The sequence below is a fragment of the Carassius auratus genome, chromosome 1 (genome assembly GCF_003368295.1).
Source record: "Carassius auratus strain Wakin chromosome 1, ASM336829v1, whole genome shotgun sequence".
Taxonomy (NCBI): Eukaryota; Metazoa; Chordata; class Actinopteri; order Cypriniformes; family Cyprinidae; genus Carassius; species Carassius auratus.
The window spans coordinates 29,283,199-29,307,245 of record NC_039243.1 but is presented as its reverse complement, the minus strand read 5'-3'; the positions used below and the strand labels follow the sequence as shown (position 1 = coordinate 29,307,245).

The 24,047-nt window shown below is 37.1% G+C and overlaps 1 protein-coding gene across 10 annotated transcripts in view; it reads left to right on the top strand.

The window, feature by feature from the left end:
- Positions 1-24,047, top strand: part of LOC113106515 (receptor-type tyrosine-protein phosphatase S-like) — a 67,450-nt gene that overhangs the window by 6,223 nt on the left and 37,180 nt on the right. For 6 of the 10 annotated variants that reach the window (XM_026268566.1, XM_026268549.1, XM_026268557.1 and 3 more), the window contains exon 4: positions 55-94. The gene's annotated coding sequence lies outside the window, so the exon portion shown is untranslated. Of the gene's footprint in view, positions 1-54; positions 95-3,779; positions 4,105-24,047 lie in introns of those variants that run through there. The other 4 variants (XM_026268542.1, XM_026268533.1, XM_026268609.1 and 1 more) reach the window with 2 other exon arrangements.

The window sequence follows — 24,047 nt, the reverse complement described above, 5'->3', positions numbered from 1 at the left end:
TAAAACCTGAAATATATGTTAATACTGTATGTTCTTCTTTTTATCTCATATCAGCTTCCGTAACTCTGACCAGCATCATGTGGGACACTAACAGGTAAGAACACCTCGATGCACTTTATAACCTCAAACTCAACCCAACACTAGTTATTCCAGTGCTGGTTTGCAGTTGGCTGCTCTGTTCTATAGAAATCATACATATAATATATCCAACCATTCCAGCCTCAGCCAGTTTTGTGCTTGATTTAATGGAAGGATGAGGAACAGTTCTGCCATGTTGTGTTTAAAGAAAACCTTGACTGGTTAGATCTTTTTTTTTTTTTTGCCCTCAGGAGTAGGCCTTAATAGCAGTTTCCAGATAATTTAATTAAATGCAACACAAAAGACAAATGCAAGTTAAGTTGCAGAAATTTGACTTGAAAAGAAATGCACATGCTCTGATATTGTGCATGGGTGAGAAATTGTATACTATTTTATTATAATAATATAAATTATTATATTGTATTATATAATAATCTATTACATTATACTATAATTATTAATATAATATTGATACATATTCTTTAAGGACACTTTGAGGAATAAAAAGTTCAAATAGAGAAAGTAGTAAAGAACAGTATTTATTTGAAATAGGAAACTTTGGTTAGGAAACTTTGGTTAGATTAGATCGTTTCATACTAAATATGGCCAGTTAGCTTCTACATTTTTTCCCTCTGCTCTGTTCATGAAAATAGTTGCAATAAAAGCCAAAGTGTGGGAGTGAAGTGACAGCTATTTCCCCTCTCAGCTCATCACTCTGCTTCAGCTTCACCTCAGATTTTTTCAATTTTCTCTCTATGCTCACTCGTCTGAGAGGGATTTAGAGCGAAGGGGAAAACAAAATACTTTCTCAGACATTCAAATGTAACTGGTTATCTTGTTTACTATATTGTTCCTGTAGCTCAAGTGGTACAGCATTGCGTTATCAAGCACAAAGGTTGGGGGTTCGATTCCCCGGGAACACATGATAGGTAAAAATTGATAGCCTGAATGAATTCAGAATCCTAAAAATAAAACAATATATAAATAAATACAAATCTATCACAAATGTATCAGGTTAATAATAATAATAATAATAATAATAAATATTAGAATGGCTTCTGAAAGACCATTGACTGAAGACTGGGTTAATGGCTGCTTTAAAATTCAGCTTTGGCATCACAGGAACAAATTACATTCAGTAATATATATATACTGTATATATCATACCATCAACACATTTCAAATAAAAAATAGATATATTGTTCAAAATGAAGGTTTACAAGTCATGCACACATTCTAGTTGTAAAACAGTGTGGAACATGTTTATATTTACATGTGCAGTTTACTATGAAATGTTCTGAGAAAAAGCATTATTTATTTGTTTGATATTTTGTATCTGAAATGAATTTCAGCTATTAAATGTAAACAAAATACCAGAAATGTGTACATTCAATCGCTCAGTGACAGAGATAAAGTTTTTTTTTTAGATGTGCAATAGTGTGGATATCATAAAAAGATCTGATTATGGTCACTTCAGTTGAACATACTGTAAGAATAGATTAGGTTCACACATAGATGAACTGTGACTAACAGCTCTTTGTGTGCATGTGTTTATGTCTATTCAGTTAGTTGTTTTTTAGTTGAATTAAATGTAGACGAGTTCATGTACAGTACAGTAGGAAGTCAGCTGGAGTTGATCAGTGTAATGAGAATGTCTTTTACACTTAATTCAGCTGACAAGAAAATAGACACTGGCCATGTGATCACAATAATGCCCTCTGTGTGTGTGTGTGTCTGTGTGTGTGTGTTAGAGGGGGATACGAAGGATGAATATCTGGGGGATGGGATAGGATGGGTTGTTTTTTCCTATTTCTTTCTCACGTGCTCACACTCACACAAGAAATCAGATTAGTGTGAGGATTACAGAGCACCAACCATTTGAAAGAAAACACGCACAGAAATCGCTTGAGAGACAGAGAATGCTGAATAATCTTTTATCAACAGTTCACCGAAGGATACACATCACAGATGATAGAAGTTCTGATAGTCCTTCTTCTCTTTTTCAAAGGCCAGATCGAGAGTAATTAAATGTCAGCACTCTAAAGCTGTGTGTGTGTGTGTGTGTGTGTGTGTGTGAGTGCATGTGTTTGGTATCTTGCTGTGTGTTCATTTGGTGCAAAATGTCGAGTGTCTCCCGCTCTTACACTGACATTCTGATTAAGAGCATCAAATACCTCCATCTATCCACCAACATACTAAAAAAATAAAATATTTGTATGATGCATTATACATGCAACCTTACATTCATACGGTCGATTAATGATGTTTCCAGAAATAACTCTTCCTTATGTGTGTGTGTGTGTGTTTATGCGAGGGCTGCCGGGTCTGTGGTTACCTGAGCACTTTCTGCAACTAAAGCAAATTAATGCCCTCATTTACATACCTCTCTGGGAACTGGGGTATTGATGATGCATACAACTTTGTGACTGTGAACCGTGTGTGTGTGTGTGTGTGTGTGTGAGAGAGAGAGAGACAGAGAGAGAGATAAAGAGAGAGAGAAAGAGAGAGAGAGAGAGAGAGAAAGACAGTGATCATGAGAGTGAAACAAATTTCATTCTGCATTTATTTCATGTATAGTTCAAATTCAGCCCACTAGAAAAAATGGCACCTCAGTTTGCATATAATTAAATTCTGCTGCAATAAAAAGTTAATTAAAATAGTTTATCATGTGTCCCTATATTTCTCACTTCCTGAGAAACATTTTTGCATGTAGATTTTTTATTGTTTTTTGTACAATAGACAATCATACAATAGATTTTTTTTACAATTATTAATCACATATTTGCAATACTGCAATATGCAATACAATGTCATCATATTTTAATATATTTATTAGTATACTATATATATATATATATATATATATATATATATATATATATATATATATCTGTGTGTGTGTGTGTGTGTGTGTGTGTGTGTGTGTGTGTGTGTATGTATGTATATATATATATATATATATATATATATATATATATATATATATATATATATATATATATATATATATATATATATATATATATATATATATATATATATATATATATATATTATAAAATTAATGTTTACTGTTTTTTAATGGAAAAAAACGAAATGAAAAAAGGGCATTACACGATGTCATAGACATTCCTCTTCATCTTTAAAATATGTCATTCATATTTTATCATTATATAATAATGTCTTTACAATACCATAATTCTGGTATTATGAATATATATTTTATATATACTTTATTTTTATATATATTTAAATTACAAATGTTATATATATATATATATATATATATATATATATATATATATATATATATATATATATATATATATATATATATATATATACTAATATTACTATATGAATATTATAGTAATTATAATTATATTATTATATTTTGTAATAGTTGGGTAATTAAACGCAATAAAACATAGGGAAAGGTTGTTGGAACTGTATTCAGGATGAAGATGTTTTTCATAAATGTCAGGTCGGTATTCTTTGGAGTAAAAAGTGTGGACTTTTTGTGTGTGAACTATTTAGGATGTTAAAGATGAAGATATAGGGACCCTGCACTGTCACTTTACAAACTGTCAACGTTCACTGGCCTAGTTTCTGGACGTTTACTGGGAAGTTTCTCCGATGTGCAAATGCAATGTCTCCAAATTATTTATTTTCCCTGAACCGGAGATTCATTCCGGGGCACCTGACGTCACTCCGCCGCCGCTCCCTCCTGCCTCGAGCCCGTCCCCTATATTCCGCTGCGCGTGAGTGTGTGCGCGAGCGCTTCTGCATGCACACACAGCATCAGCATCATCAAAGAGAAAGACCTGCGAGCTCTTTACGCGCGCTGGAAACACGCAGTGCTTTTGCTGCTCTTGTGCGTTTAATAGTGCAGCCCAGCTCCGGTGATCATCAGAAAGGAGAGGACGGGCTTCTGGATTATAACTGGTGCTTCTAGATGAATTCACAGGCGGTACCGAGCCGGTGAAACCAGATTGAAAAACTGGACCCGACAGCGATGTTGATCAGGTAGGCGAGGATTAAAAGCCTCATCCCCTCCCCGGTTATCGAAGAGGAAATGACAAAATAATTTAATTGTTATGTTCAGTCATCCCCTTTTTGCACGTGAATCGATGGGAAATCCTTTATTGTAAATCATAGGCAGGCTAATACAGAAGACTAAATTGCATGCACATTCCCACTTTTTGGCTGCTATTTTGCTAGCATATTAACATTATGTGTTTTTCAAAAGGAGAATTGCATCATTTTCTTAATATTTCTATTTGTCATATTTATGCTATATATATATATATACATATATTTATATAGGAATTTGCAATTGCTTTATTGTCTTAATTGACTGGGTTTTTGTTGTGGTTTCCCCACTACTGCCTTTTAGATCATTCAGTCATGTTCGGGGAACCCAGTGCTACAGGGCATTATGCTGAGCTTAAAGTATTACTGTTTATGACAGAATGTTCTGCATGGATCATTAACAACATATTCTTAATGGACCAATAAACTGAATGACTCTACATTTGAGCAAAGTTCACATGGAAGGGGATTATGTGTGATTACTTTTGTTATGCCTCTTAATGCTCTTTGTGTGTGTGACAGACAGAAGGGGGAGGGAGGGATTTTATGATGTTTGGATATTAAGGTTTGTATATGCAAGAGAAAAAATTTTGTGGAATGCAAAATTTGTTTGGCGGTTGGTCTGAGCGAGGTGGAAGTGTTTGACCCGTAATGCCTAGAGCTGTGAGAAAATGACAGATGGACGAAGTGAGAGAGAGAGAGAAAGAGATTTTCTTAGTTTTTAATAATTTATTTATTTTTCATACCTGCAGACTAAGGGTTGCTAGGAGCATTTGAAAACCTGCACTATTTGAAAAGCAGGTTGCCTCAGCTTCAGCAGCATATGGTTTATATTAATAATGCAGACATCACAGAGGCACAATTCTTGTGCTTATTGCACAGACGTTCATCTCTGATACCATTTATAGGTGTGGGTCCTAAGTGCCTCTGCTAGTGAAAGTTGTGCTTATGACACTGAGCTGAAAGCTAGCTGTAAAATCTCTTCCTGAAACTGGAGATGAGTTTAATAGCATTGATGTGCTCAGTACTCAAGGCTTGATCAGCACAAGTGTTCTGCATGTGCATTACTGTCAGAACCATAGGGTTTAAGGGTTCTTTTTGAAAAAGATTTCTAACCTTCTTAAGAAGAGCTTGTACTCAATAGCCATTATTAAGTGGTTGAATGATTGATCGGTGCAAAACTGCCAAAATTTACATTTATGTGTGTTTCAAGCTACTGTTGAGAGAATAGAAATGGAAAAGAGTGAGGAGTTTGTGATGTAGCCTATTCCTGGATTTGAATACTGGTAGATGAAGCACAGTGATATGGAACAGAACTTCTGCATACTTTTTGTACTTGATACATAAAAATGGAAAATAAATGTATAACTTGTTAAAATAAATTTAAACATTATACAAAATTATGTCATTAAACTCTAGATGGCGCATGCCTATAAATTCAAACTCAATCTGAGATAATCACGTCATTATTCACATGAAGCAGCTGGTTGGCTTCTTTTCACATCAGCAGCCAATGAATGAGCTCAACATTCAAGTACTTGGCGAGTGATTTCTGTAGCAGTTGCAGCGCACTTCAGAAACCCTCCACCTGCCCCAGCTCCACCTGTATAGATCTGCTATGGGGTAATTTCAAGAATGTTATATATGGGTGTTATTTCATATACGTATGATATATGAGCAGCAGCAGTAAGCTAATGTGAGAATATGCAAGTCTCAAGAGAACCAAGTTTTGTTTACAGCAAATAGGAAAACCAGTCTCCTCTTTACATGGAAATCCATTTTTCTTTACAAATCCTTGTTTTCTAATTCGTTACTAGTGTTTTGCTCATACCAATCACAGAGAATCCTCACAGAGAAACAGATTATATAGCAAAGATGCATGGCAGAGTTGACATGATTTGGTTTTTGACGACTTCAGCTTGTTAATCAAGTCATGGGTTTTTATGGTTATATTTATATTTAGACAGACACCTAACCATCTTGTCCATATGCATCCATTATTGCAACACACTAACTAAAGCAGACAAATGTTAGGCCTGCAGGGAAATGGAATATTAGTTATGATCAATCAAAAGATTTCCTTCACAACTGACAACCAATTTCCTACATGGCTGTGCTAGTTTCAAGTCTAGATCTTTCATCTTTTTCTTCTTACATGATAAAATAATTTCAGCTCAAATCGATACTTCATGTCCATTTATTTATTAATTTATATTTCAAGGAGCTGTGTAATAAGTGGGATAATGTACAGGCGAGTAATGTACAGATATGATCATTATTGCAAAGTAAACCTCAGAATATAGGGTTTATTTTGCAGTAATGACCGGCTTACTGTACATTATCCCTTACTTTACTTATTGAGTATTAATCTGTTTTGACGGTTAGTTTAACTTCTTTAACATTATTTTTGAGCATTACTACATCTGTTGGGAAGTCGTCCATTTGAGATATGTTTTCAGTCATGCTTACCTCTGTAAAATTCTCTGTAAAAGATCCACATGTAATTGTTTTGACCCCAGTGATAATTCCATTGCAAAGATAATGACTGCATTTAAACAGGTTCCCCGAACAATGCTATGGAATGATATTCCGGACATTATTCAAAAGGAATTGCAAATTGTATTTGCATTTGCGTTTTCAATTTGTGGACGCATAAAATGTGACATAATCCAAACGCAAATGCAAGTCGCGCATTATCATTTGCATTTTCGTTTAAGCGAATGCACAGTGTCTGCCAAATTTAAAATGGAAATGCAAAGTCCGTTTGCAATTGTATTTCCCATATCTTACAAGCTATGAGCCTGTCATATTTAATTAGTAATATTAATTACCACATTTGGTTTTCACTCTCTCTGCACTGTGCATGTAAACTTCCAAGACTCAAATGGAATCGCAATTCCTTTTGCATTTGAATTTCCGACATTTACACGGAAACCTGTCAATCAAGTATCAGGGGTGGGGCCATTTTATTGGGCGTGTTTGTATTGGGAAGTGACGTCACTCACAGTCGACGGTAATAAAAGATTATTAATAGATGATTTTGTAGAATGTTTTGAAAAATGGAATTGGTGAAATTGTGGAGGACATTTTGACACTCATGCAGCAAGTTGAAGACAGTTCATACGGTACAGATTTCCTTTTACTCAGAAGCCATTTGGTTTTGGACAGGTTATATGTGTTTGTTGCCTTGACGAACAGCATCATCAGTAATTATGTCTTCCACAATTTCACCAATTACTTCCATTTTTCAAAACATTCTACAAAATCATCTATTAATAATTGTTTATTACCGTTGACTATGAGTGACGCCACTTCCCAATGCAAACCCAATAAAATGGCCCCACCCCTGTCACATGATTGACAGGTTTCCGTGTAGATGTCGGAAATTCAAATGCAAAAGGAATTGCGATTCCATTTGAGTTTTGACAATTTACATGCGCGGTGCAGAGAGAGTGAAAAACCAAATGTGGTAATTAAAATTTTTATTTAAATATGACAGGATCATAGCTCGTAAGATATGGGAAACACAATTGCAAACGGACACTGTGCGTTCGCTTAAACGAAAATTCAAATGGTAATGCGCGATTTTCATTTGCATTTGGATTATGACACATTTTATGGGTCCACATATTGAAAACGCAATTGCAAATACAATTTGTAATTCCTTTTGAATAATGTCCGGAATATCATTCCATACAATTCTGTCCATCTTCCATTGTTTAGATAAACCTGCCCCAGATTTCTAAAATTGGCTAAGCCATTGCTGCTATGTTGGGCTTGTTGGGAAGTAAACGGAGCAATGTTTTAAAAGTGCCACAGAGCCTAAAATCTTATAGCTGTCTCTGCAAATGAAGCTGAGATAAGAGAAAGTACACGAACTAGGGATGGGCATTCGAATAAATTTTCTTAGTCGATCGTCGGGAGAATTAACGATCGACTATCGATTAATCATTAATATTTTTATAATATAATTAATTATTACATTTTTATAATAAAAAAAATGCAATAAATACAAAAATACAGCGTGTTTTTCCTCGGTGAGACCTTTATTACAAGAATAACTTGTGGCAGACAGTTAAATTACGTTCAGGCAAACCTAACATATATCCTCCGCGTGCATATGCAGTGCTCTAAAGCAGCGGAACCTGCACGAGCCTACGGATTTTTGTTGAGAAATACCGTATAAGCATGTTGACATGATCTGGTGTCAGACGCGACCGCAACCATGGTGACCGTCAGTCCAGCCGCCGAAAACACCCGCTCTGAGGGAACTGACGTTGCCGGGATGCACAGGTACATCATTTGAGTCGTGGCCGTGTTGTACTTATACACGGCATCGCAATGTTTGCAGTTAACTAGTTCGCTTTTTAAATCAAAATGGTCCCACGGCCACGCCACACTTCGCCGTGACATATTCATGATGATTCATTTGAAATAAAAACGGAAGATCACAGATAACCAAGTAGGGTGTCAAATATTGCACCCTGGTGGTAAAATATTTAAATATTTTTGCTTCAAGACTCGCACTACGTAACGCAACCTGCATTAGATAAAAAAATGCTTTAGATTAATCGATAACAAATTAACATGATCGAAGAAATTCTTAACGATCAATTATCGATCGTCGATTAATCATGCCCATCCCTAACACGAACAGTGAAATATTTACACTCTTTACCTTTAAAAACTCAGTAAAGCATGTGTGGTTCTGTGAGCTTGTACACAGGTCTTGCAGGATGCAAGCATATTCAAGCTTAATTTAATAGGATGGGTTCTATAAGCTAAACATCAAAGAGTGATGATCAAGGAGACTTCGTGGTGATGGACAGTTCATGAACTAGAGGTTCAGATCCTTTTATTAAAGCATTTTTGCCTCTGAGGAGAAGGGGGCAAACAGGAAGCTAGTGTTATCCACATACAGTAAGCACCATGGCTTATAATGTGGTAGTCGATACAAGTTATTCAAGTTATTATTTTTAATAAAACTGTGCAGTTTCATGAATCAGTTTGATTTTATCGATGTTTAGATCATCAGAAATGTTCCCTGAAGTATCTGTAGAGCATTTTAAAGTAACATAAGTAAATGTGTATGTAGGTAATGAAATATCACTGCTGTATTTTGGATTAAGCTAGATCATTAAATATAGTAATGACTGTAATGTTATGTTATCTAGTTGAGTCTGTTCAGTTGCACGCTATACCTTTGCATGCCACATAAAGGAACACACTGTTACAGCACTAGCCAACTATTCATAAATGGTTAATAAACAATCTTATTGCTAGTTTTACTGACAGCTACAGTATATGAAGAAATAAAGTACCTATGTAATATGCCTTGCATGCCATGTTCCAATTTTGAACAGCAGGGAAAAGTATTGGAGTATGATTAAAAAAAAAAGAAGATGAATGATCCTGAGTCGCAAGTGATCTGGCACTTTAAAAAGGCTTGTTGTAGGGATTATGGTTTGTTTTAACTTGGTGCTACAAATTCCATTTGCAGGATATAAAATACAAGCTGTTTGTCTTAAGTGTTTTTATTTAAGCACTTTTTCTCAAAATATGTATTTAGGGGTTCCATTAAAATAATAATAATAATAAAAAAATGTGTATATATATATATATATATATATATATATATATATATATATATATATATATATATATATATATATATATATGGTTCAAGTGTGGCTTTATTGGATTATTCATTATTCATATTAAATTGATCAAAAATACTGGGAATGTGGCCTATGAAAACTAAAAGAGAAAGAGATTTCTGAAATTGTTACTGAAAAGTAAAAAAAAAAATATTCAAAAAAAGAAAGATTTTCAGTTTTTTTATTATACATTTATTTATTATGCTGCTGATGCACTCCCCAATAAAATCACCCCACTAAAGCCGAGTTCAGACTGCAGGATTTTAGCCCAGTTTTTGGCTCGCCGACAGGTTTTGAGAAATCGCCGACAAATGCCCGAAATCACAGGCAAATCTGAGCTTGTTCACGCGAGTGACAATCACGCAGTGTGAATGAGCAAAGACGCGATCTGAGAGAATCGCCAATGAGTCGCCGATGCCGTGAGATATTTGCCATGCTAATGATTCAATGCCGGTGATTCAAAATCATGCTGTCTGAAAAGTGTTCTGACTGAAAACTAAACTACATCGGCGATGACCGACAGCCAATGAGAGAGCAAGATACAGAGCAGCGGGAGTTCGGGGAGGAGTTATAGACCACAATATCAGCAAGCATGGCTTCATTTCAGAAAAAGGCTTTCTTCTTGGTCTATTTGGACCCATGAAATAGAAGATACATTAGTATAAATTTAGCAGGAGCACCCGTGTCTGTTTGACATTTCATCTGAGCTATCCCAGTCTCACGTGAAAACTCCGGTCTTGCACGTGTGATATCGCGTTGTTTCCTTGTCACATCTCACGTGTGCTTGGTTGTGAAGCGTAGTTTGCGTGCCAGACAGAGTTGTCTGCGATTCTTCCTATTGTAAAGTCATGCAGTGTGAAACCTTCTGTCGCCGATCCATCGTGCAGTGTGAACACAGCAGTGACTGAATGCTGGCTAAGATAGTCATGCAGTGTGAAAAGAAGATTGACCCAACTTCTTTGAAAATCATGCAGTCTTTACTCCTTTACTCTCAAATAATTAATTCTTTCTAAATATACAGTAGCTACTGTATGTATGTAATCTGGTAAAAATTCCTGTATTTTTTGTATCTCTTTACAGTATATTGCAGAAAAACTAAATATCACAATGTCCCCATTACATATAGTTACTTATTTTAGACACACACTGGGTCTGTAAGTGAACTTTGGGCTCTGCAGTGTTTCGGTTGTTCAAAACATCCGGATTGGTCGTTCTTTTTGTTTAATTTTTTCGTTGAACAAATCTAAATAAATTTCCTATTTTTTGGAAGACTGAAACATCTAGAAGGTCTTTAAATGATGCATTGAATTGCAACTGTGAAAGTTTGAAGAAGTCACTTGGAACACGCAGAAGACCCATGTGATCGTGTCATGCAGGCTGTTCCATATGTAGAAGCTTCAGGTCACTTTTGGCCAGAATGAGAGAGATGTGTGTACCTGTTAACTGTCACAGCTGCTCCACGTCAAAGTAGCTCTAATTGGAGTTCTGCGTTGTCAAAGCAATGAGTGCCTGCCAGCGAGACTGTCCCACATCTACATGTCATGTTGTCCTCATCTGTCTCTTGCCCTGACAGCTGCATTAGTTGTACAGAGACTTAATGAGGGGTTTTGTAGAGTTTGTGTTTGTAATACACTAACAAGTTCTTGTGTTGAGTTACAGTGGCCATATGGCCAAAGAACTGTCTTTATTTGCCGTTTGAATGTTTGAGTGTCCATGTGATGGGAGGCATATTAAAGATAAGAAGCTGTTTCAAAACTAGAAAACACGGTCTTGAACTCAACTCTTAGTACCTGGTGGTGATTTCTCTTTCTAGTTAGTGATTTATATCTGATTGAGTGAGCGTTTATGTGCGTTTTTGGACAAACACTGGGAAACACACACAGTATTTTTCCTCCCCAATACTGCAAACAGCTTATGTAACCACCGTTAATGCCAGATTTAATAACAGATTTACTTGAAAGATCCGCAGGGGTCTTTGACCTTTTTCAGGCCAGGGAACCCCTGGTGGATAAGAGACAGAGCAGGGACCCCTGTTACATTTGAAGCCTGTCCTATAATAACATGCATATAGTATCAAATGTTTGGATTTATTTACTTTTCTATGATGCTTGCTTACATTGTAATGCCGTTAAAATGATTAATGATGTACAGACAGAGTCGATTATATGGTGCATTTTAATTTTGGTTAATGTATTTTAATGTGGGAGGGATAATGAAACATTTAGCTGAACATCAGTTTATAATTTTTTTGCACAAAAATGACTGCAGTACTGTGAAGAACCCCATGTTGAAGACAGATTAATAGTACAACAGTCGTATTTATGGCATTGCAGGTCCATAGTTAATAAGATGCATCATAAAATGCTGCTCAAGCACAAATTGATTAAATAGATAAAAACTGATGTTGTTCTGCAAAATAAGAGTGCATTGTTCAGTCAGAGTTTGAGAAGGAGTTTAGTGGCTCGTCTATTGAGTTTTTATTGTAGCCATTTTAATGCCTACAGAATTGTAGATCTTTTTTTCACTTGAAATACAGGGCATGTGGTTTAAAATAAAAGTTGTGTAGAGATTAAGGGAATAGTTCTCCCAAATTCTCACATCATTCCAAACCCATATGGCTTTCTTTATTATGTGGAGAGCAGAAGGTAGTTTTTTGAAATGGGCCTACTGTTTATCCTGGTCAGTTCTTTCCATGTAATGAAAGTTCTCTAAAATAACAAAAAGCACCATAAAAGCATCACTGAATGTTTTGTCAGGATTGAAGTCAATGACATCAAACAGCATTGTTTCTCACCTATCTTGTGACCGATTAAAAACACAGTTTTTTCCCATTACCCTAATTTTGCCCAACACCTTAACTTGCATTCTTCGATCAGCTTATTGAAATATGTATGTGTGATATGTATCAGGAACGCATTCAAGTGTTGTATATCTTGAATATATTATATAATCCTTGGGCTTTATTTTAACGATCTAAGTTCATGGTCTAAAGGTGCACTCAGCGACGGTCCGAATCCAATTGTGCTAGTTTAGCGATGGGAAAACGGTCGGCACGTCTGGTGCATGGTCTAAATTGGTTGCCCTATTCACTTAATGAGTAATGGGTATTTTTTGTGCTTAACATAAATAGCAATAAACCAAGCAGAGTCTCATCTCCCATCCTATTTAAAAACCACTTGCGCATGCTCCATGATGGGTTCGCTATGGCGGAATATAATTTTTAAAACATTTTGTGTGCTGCTGCCTGTCCCTGTGTGTGTAATAAACAAAGTGTAGAAATAGTAATAGACACATATTACTAACGTGCTCTTTAAATAACAAAGAATAAATATGGCGCCAGACTTTAGACCAGATTTGATTAGTCTATGGTGCAGTATATTTTCAGTTCCTGAAAATAGCAGCGCGCCAACAATTCGCCTGAAGACACCTATTTTTTTAGACCAGCACACCCATGGGCGCACAAATGCATTTGCTATTTAAACAAAGCGGTCAGGACAGGACAATGAGAACTGCATTGGGCTGAAACTAGCAAAAACACTTGCGCCGCATTGAGAACTCACATGCTAAATAGCATACTATGTGTGGAATGCACGAATGCTTATGTTTCATTGTCACTGACATGAACCTTGTTTAAAAAAAAAAAAAAGTGTTGTAAACGGTTTTCTTGCATTGCCGGGCCATTGGTTTGCATGTAAACCCGTAAAATGATTTTTGGGAGTTATAAGCATATTGGTGTGCATGTAAAGTTGCAGATTGATAGGAAAGCCTGCACAATATGAGACATCAAAGGTGCAATATTTGAGAATGAAGAGCAATATTTTTTATCTGTTTGTTAGAGTTAATGTATGGCTTCAGAAGACCTGGAAAATATTGCATGAATCATATGGGCCACTTTTATGGTGCTCTTTTTTTGTCATTTTTGAGACACTAGTGGTCTGGTACCCATTCACTTTTATTAAGTTGGCTTGAAAAAGCCAACTTACTGATCTACTATTTAATCTTATTATGTTGGCTTGGCAACAAGCCAACATACTGTTATGCTATTTAAACTTCTTCTTTTTTTTCTTATTATTATTTTTCTGACAGAAATTCTGAACGCTACTCCTCCTAGGGCTTTAAAGCCACAAGCCCCAAACTTGGCAGAAACCTGCGGGATAGAGCGGTGATGGTTGCTATATCTTTTCAGACTGATCAGACTTAAAGTTTTTTTTTTATTAATTTTTAAATGTCAAATACATTACCCATAGACTTACATTAACTGAGAAAAAATGCGCCCCTAGTTGCAATAACCGAGATTAAAGGGAGGAGTCAGGTTTCGTTTCACTTTTAAACCGGTTAAAAATACCAAGTAAATAATACAATTTCCCTCAAACTGACAAGCTAAACCAACATATCTGATTATTACAGGGGTCAGGGCTCATTAATAATTGATTTCTGGGCAGAGAGCAGTCAGAAAGATGAGAGAAGAATCACTGCTGCTCAGCTCAGGCTGTCTCCACGGAGCTCACAACGAGCGAATTCATTCTAATTTAAGACCTTTTAAAACGGCGATTGCACGCAATTCACACGTTAGAACACACCAAGAGCTAAAATCAGATGTTTCTGAACTGTTTAAAGTAATAACATGATATATTCGCGGCAGCGCAACTGCCCGCGAGCTCGCCATGTATTTCTCTGAACACTTGAAGAGAATCTCTGCTGCTGTCTCCACGGAGCTCACAACGAGCGAATTCATTCTTATTTAAGACCTGTTAAAACGGCGATTGCACGCAATCCACACGTTAGAACACACCAAGAGCTAAAATCAGATGTTTCTGAACTGTTTAAAGTAATAACATGATATATTCGCGGCATCGCGACTGCCCGCGAGCTCGCCATGTATTTCTCTGAACACTTGAAGAGAATTTACAGCCTGTCACATTAAAACACTGCAGCGAAACGGCACAAAACAATTAGAAGAATACATTATACACATGAAAATGAGTGTTTATATGTGATTGTGAGATTTTATCTGTCAGGCTGAACCTCACATCAATTGTTATCCATCGTCACAACATGGTAAAGTCATTTATATATATTTTTTAAGAGCTTCTTAAAATAAATATTCCTGCGATTGCACACAATCCACCAATTAGAACACACTAAGAGAAAAATCCAGGGGTTTTTGAGCCGTGTATGTGCGCAAAATGCAATATTTGACATCGCTAAGGGAAAAAAAAGTCACATGACAGCCGCGTTTCGGGGCGAGATCGGACAAATAAATAGGCTACACATTTCATTCACACTGACAAGCTAAACCAACATATGTTATTATTACCGGGTCAGGTCTCATTTATAAATTATGTCTCTGGCCAAAGAACAGCGAGAAAGACGAGAGAGAAAAGAGCGCTTCATCCGCATTTTTAAGCGCTTCCAAAAATAATATCACAGCGAATTGCACTAATCCACCCATTAGAACACAACAAGAGCAGAATTCAGGTGTTTTTGAACTGTTTATGTGTGCAAAATGAAATATAATTTGACAGCGTGATACAGCTTATGAATACTTGATTTCTGGGCAGAGAGCAGTCAGAAAGACTAGAGAATAATCACGGCTGCTCAGTTCAGGCTGTCTCCACGGAGCTCGCAACGAGCGAATTTATTCTTATTTAAGACCTTTTGTAATTAAATTATATCGGCGATTGCACGCAATCCACACATTAGAACACACCAATAGCTGAATTTAGATGTTTCTGAACTGTTCAAAGTAATAACATGATATATTCGCGGCAGCCAAATGTCCGCGAGCTCGCGATGTCTCTGAACACTTTAAGTCTAAATAGAGAATTCCGAGCCTTTCACATTAAAACCCTGCAGCGAAACGGCACAAAACACTTAGAAGAATATATTATACACACGAAAATGAGTGTTTATATGTGCTTGTGAGATTTTATCTGTCAGGCTGAAGTTCTGAACGTCACATCAATTGCTATCCATCGTCACAACATGGTAAAGTCATTTATATATATTTTTAAGAGCTTCTTAAAATATTAATGCACACAATCCACTCATTAGAACAAACAAGAGAAAAATCCAGGTGTTTGTTGAGCCATGCAAAACGAAATATCATTTGACATCGAGGGGAAAAAAGTAACTGTAAATCCATGAATACTCAACGAAGAGACAGATATAAATATATATATATATAGAAAGCTTGACATGTCTACTTTTAAACCAAACAAGTGCTGCCGAACAAATATTCTGTGATAAAGTAATCAATATCAAAACAATGCAATGTCCTTTTTTCACGTCTAATGTGTGGAAGGCCAATAGGGTCAAATACACGTGAATTTTAACGTGTCTCTGTAAAGGGTCTACTTTTTTTGGATACAAACATAATAACAACAAAACTTTGGGCACTTATAAAATAAAGATAACAAGGTGTGCTGTCTGCAGCCTTGGTCTGCGCTGATCTTCATTTACAAACACGTCATTAAAATGAACTGTAACTCCATGAATACTCAAAGAAGAGACATGAGAGATATATCTATAGAAAGGTTCACATGTCTACTTTTAAACTAAACAAGTGCTCCCGAACAAATATTCTGTGATAAAGTAATCCATATCGAAACAAAGCGATGTCCTTTTTTCACGTCTCCTTTCATTATATCTCATGTGTATGGAAGGCCAAGAGGGTCAAATACACGTGAATTTTAACGCGTCAACAACACGTTAAATACGTGTATTTCATGCGTAGACAACACGTATTTAATATTATTTATTTATCGGCGCTGCACAACATGGTAAAGTCATTTATATATATTTTTAAGAGCTTCTTAAAATACTATATTACTCCAATGTTATATCCAATATTATTTAACGTGTTAAATAGTGTTGTTTACAAGTGAAAAATCAGCGGGTATTTAACATGTATTTCACGTGAAATACACTGAAGTACACCCTAAAAATCAGTTTGAAGAGGTCAATGTCATTGGCTGCTGAGGACTTGGGTCAAACCACTTCTGTGAGCTTAGTGGTTGGGGTGTACCATTCATAGACAGGCAACCACCATTTAACATGCTATAGATCAGCTTATTCAGCCTTATTATTTAGTCTTTTTTCTTTTCTGTTTTGTATAGCCTATAGAAATAATATATTTAAGTTTCAGTTTTATGAAATATTTATTTTATAATAAATAGTAATTAAAATTTTGTGGTGATAGTATAAAGTTTATAAAAGTTACAGTATTTTGTAATGAAACAGGACTTTGTGTTTAGCTCTTGACTCGCCGAAGTATACTATATATAGTGTCCCTTCTTTAATTTTTCAGTAATGTGTGATAACTTAAAATATGTTGTCAGTACTATTAAAATAAGATTAAATTGAATGGTATTTAGGAGATTATGTTTTTTGCATGACTTATTTCGCATTCAACTAGACAACCCTGTCGTAGCTGTTATCATAGCCTAGGCTTTTTATTAAAAAAGAAAAAAGCAAGGGACCATGGAAAAAGACTGTTGCAGGTGTATTTTTTATGGTATTATTATTTTATTTTTTTGCAGCGGGGCAACTCAAGAATGTTGGGCACTCAATCACTGTGGCTCTTTTGCCCCATGGCCAAGATGGCCAAGCCAACATCAAAGTTAGTTCACTAACTTTTAATTCTAGTTATTATTATTATTCTTCTGAGCCAAATTTTAAACACTATCTCCTCCTAGAGCTTTCAAGCTAGAACCACCAAACTCGGGTCAGACCTTCAGACTGGTCTGACTCGGGTTGCTATATCTTTTCTAACTGATTCGGCTTATGGTTTTCGTAAACCAGACTACCAAAACCACCTTAAATCCCATAGACTTTCATTGCGGGGGTACAAACTTTTGAAAAATAAGGCTTATAATATATTTAAGCTGTCTACTACCAGGGCAAACCTTAAAAACTCTCTACTGAGAATACAGCTAAAACCAGCCTAAGCTGATCAGTTGTTTTGGCTAGTCTCCCAAACTGGTTTTTAAGTGGTTTTGACCACTCTCACGCTGGTCTTAGCTGGGTTTTAGCTGGTTTTTACTGAATCCACAGTTTTTAGCTGGTTTTTGCCAGATTCGCATAGAAACATGCTAACAACATGCTAGTTACTCACTAATCAGACTAGAAACATACTTCTAACAAGTTTTAAAGTGGTTTTGGCCACTGTCACGCTGGCCTTAGCTGGTCTTAGCTGGTTTTAGGTGGTTTTCTTTACTGAATCAACTGGTTTTAGCTAGATTATCATAGAAACATGTTAATACCATGTTAGTAACTTGCTAATCAGACTAGAAACATACTTCTAACATGGTTTAAAGTGGTTTTGGCCACTGTCAAGCTGGCTTTAGCTGGTCTTAGCTGGTTTTAGGTGGTTTTCTTTACTGAATCAACTGGTTTTAGCTAGATTATCATAGAAACATGTTAACAACATGTTAGTAACTTGATAATCAGACTAGAAACATACTTCTAACATGGTTTAAAGTGGTTTTGGCCACTGTCAAGCTGGCTTTAGCTGGTCTTAGCTGGTTTTAGGTGGTTTTCTTTACTGAATCAACTGGTTTTAACTAGATTATCATAGAAACATGTTAATAACATGCTAGTAACTTGCTAATCAGACTAGAAACATACTTCTAACATGGTTTAAAGTGGTTTTGGCCACTGTCAAGCTGGTCTTAGCTGGTTTCTAACTGAATCAACTGGTTTTAGCTCGATTATCATAGAAACATGTTAACAACATGTTAGTAACTTGATAATCAAGTCAAAAACATGCTTTTAACATGGTTTTAAAGTAGTTTTGGCCACTGTCACGCTGGTCTTAGCTGGTTTCTAACTTAATCAACTGGTTTTACCTGGATTAGCATAGAAACATGTTAGTCACTTGCTAGCCATGCTAGCCACATGCTAGTCACATTTTAATCATGCTAGCAACATGCTAGTTGTATACTAATCATTCTAAAAACATGCTAGAGACATACTAGCAACATGCTAATCATGCTACAAACATGCTAACGACATGCTAGTCACTTGCTAATCATGTTAATAAAATGCTAGCAACATGAAAATCATGCTAGAGACATGCTAGCCACATGCTAATCATGCTACTAAAATGTTAACAACATGCTAATCATGCTACAAACATGCTAGCAACATGCTAATCATGCTAGCAAAATGTTAGCGACATGCTAGCAACATGCTAATCATCCTAGAAACATGCTAACAACATGCTAGAGACATGCTAGCCACATGCTAATCATGCTAGAAACATGTTAGCAACATGCTAATCATGCTACAAACATGCTAGCAACATGCTAATCATGCTAGCAAAATGTTAGCGACATGCTAGCAACATGCTAATCATGCTAGAAACATGCTAACAACATGCTAGAGACATGCTAGCCACATGCTAATCATGCTAGAAACATGTTAGCAACATGCTAATCATGCTACAAACATGCTAGCAACATGCTAATCATGCTAGCAAAATGTTAGCGACGTGCTAGCAACATGCTAATCATGCTAGAAACATGCTAACAACATGCTAGTCACATGCTAATCATGCTAGAAACATGCTAGCAACATGCTAATCATGCTAGAAAAATGCTAGCAACATGCTAATCATGCTAGCAAAATGTTAGTTACATGATAGCAACATGCTAATCATACTAGAAACATGTTAGCAAAATGCTAATAATGCTACAAACATGCTAGCGACATGCTAGCAACATGCTAATCATGCTACAAACATATTAGCAACATGCTAATCATGCTAACAAAATGCTAGCGAAATGTTAACAACATGCTAATCATTCTACAAACATGCTAGTGGAATGCTAGCAACATGCTAATCATGCTAGCAAAATGCTAGCAAAATGCTAATCATGCTACAAACATGCTAACGACATGCTAGTCACTTGCTAATCATGTTAATAAAATGCTAGCAACATGAAAATCATGCTAGAGACATGCTAGCCACATGCTAATCATGCTACCAAAATGTTAACAACATGCTAATCATGCTACAAACATGCTAGCAACATGCTAATCATGCTAGCAAAATGTTAGCGACATACTAGCAACATGCTAATCATGCTCGAAACATGCTAACAACATGCTAGCCACATGCTAATCATGCTAGAAACATGTTAGCAACATGCTAATCATGCTACAAACATGCTAGCAACATGCTAATCATGCTAGCAAAATGTTAGCGACATGCTAGCAACATGCTAATCATGCTAGAAACATGCTAGTCACATGCTAGAAACATGCTAGCAAAATGCTAATCATGCTAAAATCATGCTCTCAACATGCTAGAAACATGTTAACAACTTTGCTAATCATGCTAACGACATGGTAGTCACTTGCTTATAATGCTAGTAATATGTTAATCACTTTCTTTTTTAAACTTCTTAACTTTTCAAACTTTTACATTTTTAAAACTTTTTAAGCTTTTCAAACTTTCTACATTTTTCTAACTTTCTGGCCAGGCTTTTTCAAGCCAACTTAAAGTTTGAAAACAAACTTTACTATCTAGTTTAATTTAAAATAACAGGCAGGATATTCTATGAAATAGGCTATGTGTTTGGAATGACTGAAATAAATGAATGAAATAAATACAAAAAAAGGTGTTATTTTTATGTAAACTCTCCTTTTAACATGTACTCCAAATAGGCTAAAAGCTCTTCACAGACACTCTGTGTTGTATGACATGCTGTTAGCCCTCTCATCAAGACTAAATATCACCTAACTGCAGTCTAATTGTGTCATAAATATCAATTATTTGACTCCTTGCATCTTTGAATAAGTAAAAAAGATGACGATTTGTTTAGTCAGCTGCTATGTCTCGCTGTTCCACAAATACACACTTGCTGTCTGCTTTCTTTCATAGTCTCTTGTCTCTTGCTCTCTCTCGCTCTGTCTCTCTTATATGCACACAGACGTAGCCACAAAACTTAGCTATCGACTTCTGGCACAAATGGAGTTGAAGCAGGAAATATCAGGTTATCATAATGATCTCTGTTCTTTCCAGATTAGGCAGGGTAGCGTATGCCTCTAACACAGGGGAGAGGAAAATAATCCACACACACACAAACAAACAAACACAAAATCCACATTGAAAATCTACAATCCAGATTCTAATTTAAATCTGTAAACTAACAAATATTTGTAGGATTTTGAAAAGTCTAAAACAAATAAATTTTTATTTAATTTAAAATGTAAAAAAAAAAATTAATTAAGAAAAATACATTGAAAGATGATGTGCTATTACAACCACATTAACAAAAATGTTGCGGTTACTTCACACAAGTAAAGCACCATTTTCCCACTATTCCCATGGGAACCTTATGAAGTGACGTAATAACGTGAAGTGAACATCATCTGCAAACCCCGCGGTGAAACCAGGGTGAAACTTGATGCACGCAAATAATTCTTATTTGCCAACAAAAAAAAGCGCAAAAGAACGCGCGAAGCAGTTTCCCGATTTGTTACATGGCAGTGGAGCCAATTTATATTGCGAGAACTAGCGAAAACTGCGGTTTTATGAAATAGAGAAAAAAAGGTGATCCCCCAACACCCCCTTCTCACTAGGCTACTAACACTGTTGTAGTTTCATTCAGAAGTTGATGCAACTTTACAGTTGTAAGAAGTAGGAAGTAATAAGAAAATACTCTTTACATTAAGGTAGTAGCCTAGTGAGAAAAAGGTGTTGGGGACCTTTTTTTCTCTTTTTCATCAAACCGCAGTTTTTGCAAGTTAATGCAATTTCATCGCATAAAATTGCAAAAATATCCCGCATATTCCATCGCATTTTTTAAGAAAACGTGCCGCAAAATCAAGGATTTTTGCCCGCAACAATCACAAAAAATATCCGCGTTTTTCTGGAGGGACTGTCATATATGCAGTAGCAATACATTTTTCTGTGCTACATGCATTTTTTAAAAATTGGTATTCTTTTAATTTTTAATATTTAATGTAAAAAAAATTATTTTTTTACTGAAATTCTTATGAAATATAAATGAGAAAAATACATACAGTAACAGCAGCATTTTCACCATTGGTCTTAGCTGTAACGTATCTTTGGTGGATATACTCTGCTGATGCCTTGCATAAATCTACATATTTTCCTGATAATAATGTGTATTAGGGATTTGTAACGACAGGTAAAAGAGGAGGAAGCAATTGCAGGCAATCAGATGATGTTTATTAGAAAGAGAGTCCAGAATGTTGGCAATGGCAAGGAAGGTCTACGGTGGCGTGAGAAGAGCTGGATGGTGAAGTCGATGGTGCAGGTGAAGGTGGTCAATGGTTGAAACCAGGAACAGACCGGAACACTGACACGAGGACGACAACACGAACCCAATCCAGCACACAAACACGGAAGACGGTAATCCAACTAGGACACGGAGACATGAGAGAGGATCTGACAACAGAGAGAGAGCGAGGTGAGTATAAGTAGCTGAGGTGTGATGAGGATCAGCTGGAGCGAGACAATCAACACCCAGGTGATGACAATCAACTAAACGAGCACATGGAGACAACGTAAGTACAAAAACAATCACAAAACATGACACGGAGGAAACACTGGATTTCCTACCGTGACAGTACCCTCTCCCCTAGGACGTCACCTGACGTTCCCAGCCTGCTTTACCTGTAGATTGTAATCATCTATAAGGTGGTGATCCAATATGTCCCGAGCAGGAACCCAGCTTCTCTCCTCCGGACCGTAACCCTCCCAATCCACCAAGTACTGAAAACCGCGTCCCCTCCGTCTAGAGTCCAGAATACGATTAACCAAATAGGTGGTTTCCCCATTAACGAGACGAGGCGGGGGGGGAACCGGGGCAGGCGGATTAAGACGGGAAGAAATCACCGATTTAATTTTGGACACATGGAACACGGGATGAATCCTCCTGTACGCCGGAGGAAGGCTAAGACGCACGGTTACCGGATTAATAATCTTGGTAATAGAAAACGGGCCAATAAATTTGGGAGCAAGTTTGTTAGAAACGGAACGCATAGGAATATTCTGGGTAGAAAGCCACACTCTTTGACCGACGACGTAACGGGGAGGCTTCGACCGGTGCCGATCGGCCTTAGCCTTGGTGCGCGACCTAGCCTGGAGCAGAGCTCTGCGAGCTCTGGTCCAGGTGCGGTGACACCTCTGGACTAGTGCGTGTGCGGAGGGGACCGAAACCTCGGATTCCGTACTGACAAAATTAGGTGGTTGGTACCCTAAACTACACTTAAATGGAGACATGCCCGTAGATGACACTGGCAAAGAATTGTGTGCGTACTCCACAACTGAGAGTTGCTGACACCAGGACGAAGGATTATTGGAAGCCAAACATCGCAAAACCCTCTCGACATGGCTCGCTCGGTTTGACCATTGCTCTGGGGATGGAACCCGGAAGAAAGACTAACAGTCGCTCCTAACAATTTACAAAATTCTCGCCAAAATTTGGACACAAATTGGGGACCCCTGTCAGAAACCACGTCTGTCGGAAGGCCATGTATACGGAAGACGTGGTCAATGACAGCTACCGCTGTTTCCTTGGCTGAAGGTAATTTGGGCAAGGGAATAAAATGAGTCGCCTTCGAGAACCGGTCCACTACGGTTAAAATCACCGTATTGCCTTTAGAGGGCGGGAGGGCGGTAATAAAATCTAGCGAAATGTGGGACCAGGGTCTCGAAGGGACAGACAGCGGTAAGAGTAACCCATCTGGAGGTCGATTGGAAGTCTTACCAATAGCGCAAACTGAACAAGCCAAGACGAAGTCGTGGACGTCACGAGCCATACCATACTGGAACAATGACCCCACTGGAGAACGTCTGACCGTAACCCCTCCGGCACAAACAATCGGTTCGGTGGGCAACGAGCCGGGGGCGTTACCCCTTCTAAGGCAGTCAACACCTTCGATTCGACCTCCCATCTGAGCGCGGAGATAATGATGGTCCCCGGTAAAATGGGCTCGGGAGTAGCAGTACGATCGGAACGCTCAAAAAGACGGGATAAAGCATCGGGTTTGATGTTTTTGGAACCCGGCCGGTAAGAAAGTGTAAAATCGAAACGACCGAAAAACAATGCCCACCGAGCCTGCCTGGAGTTAAGTCTTTTGGCGGTTCTAATGTATTCGAGATTCTTATGGTCCGTCCATACAATGAAAGGTACACCCGACCCCTCAAGCCAGTGACGCCATTCTTCCAGTGCAAGTTTGACT